The following is a 1493-nucleotide window of genomic DNA, read 5'->3' on the forward strand; positions in this document are numbered from 1 at the left end:
AAAAAAAAAAAAAAGAAAAAAAAAAGGTGTCTAAATCAAAGACCCAGCTCTGCCTAAAACAAGTCAAATATCTAGGCTGATTCTTAGCCAGAGGAACCAGGGCCCTCAGCAAGGAACAAATACAGCCTATACTGGCTTATCCTTGCCATAAGACATTAAAACAGTTGCTGGGATTTCTTGGAATCACCAACTTTTGCCATCTATGGATCCCCAGATTCAGTGAGACAGCCAGGCCCCTGTATACTCTATTCAAGTAGAACCAGGGAGCAAATATTCATCTAGTAGAACGGGAACCAGGGGCAGAAAGAGCCTTCAAAACCTTAAAGCAGGCCCTTGTACAAGCTGCAGCTTTAAGCCTCCCCACAGGACAAAAATTCTCCTTATACATCACAGAGAGAGCAGAAATAGCTCTTGGAATCCTTACTCAGACTTGTGGGACAACCCCACAACCAGTGGCACACCTCAGTAAGGAAACTGATGTAGTAGCAAAAGTCTGGCCTGTTTATGGGTAGTGGCGGCAGTGACCATCTTAGGATCAGAGGCTATCAAAATAATAGAAGGAAAGGATCTCACTGTCTGGACTACTCACGATGTAAATGGCATACTAGGTGCCAAAGGAAGTTTATGGCTATTAGACAACTGCATGCTTAGATACCAGGCGCTACTCCCTGAGGGACTAGTGCTTCAAATACGTATGTGCCTGTCCCTCAACCCTGCCATTTTTCTCCCGAAGGATGGAGAACCAATTGAGTATAACTGCCAACAAATTTTATCCCAGACTTATGCTGCCTGAGAGGATCTCTTAGAAGTCCCCTTAGTTAATCCTGACCTTAACCTATATGCTGAAGGAAGCTCATTTGTGGAGAATGGAATACAAAGAGCAGGTTACACCATAGTTAGTGATGCAACAGTACTTGGAAGTAAGCCTCTTCCCCAGAGACCAGCACCCAGTTTGCAGAACTAGTGGCACTTACCCGAGCCTTAGAACTAGGAAAGGGAAAAAGAATGAAAGTATATACAGATAGAAAGTATACTTATCTAACCATACATGTCCATGCTGCAATATGGAAAGAAAGGGGGTTCCTAACTTACGAACCCCCATTAAATACCCTAAGGAAATCATAGAGTTATTGCATGCAGTGTAAAAACCCAGGAAGGTGACAGTCTTACACTGCCAAAGCCATCAATATGGGGAAGGATAAGGGAGAACAGCAGCATAAGTCGCTGACAGAGGCAGGGTAAGATCAGCAGAGACGAGAGACAGAGAGACAAAGAGGGAGTCAAAGAGAGACACAGAAAGAGAGAGATAGAAGTAGTAAAGAAAAAAAACAGTGTACCCTATTCCTTTAAAAGCCGGGGTAAATTTAAAACCTACAATTGATAATTGCAGGTCTTCTCCATGACCCTGTAACTCTCCTTGTCAGTATAAACAGACAACCTGTAGCCTTCCTATCAAAAATCCTTAACCCAGTAACCATGGATGGCCCAAATGC

Source organism: Rhinopithecus bieti, unplaced genomic scaffold (assembly GCF_001698545.2).
Source record: "Rhinopithecus bieti isolate Rb0 unplaced genomic scaffold, ASM169854v2 scaffold_60790, whole genome shotgun sequence".
In the NCBI taxonomy this organism is placed as follows: Eukaryota; Metazoa; Chordata; class Mammalia; order Primates; family Cercopithecidae; genus Rhinopithecus; species Rhinopithecus bieti.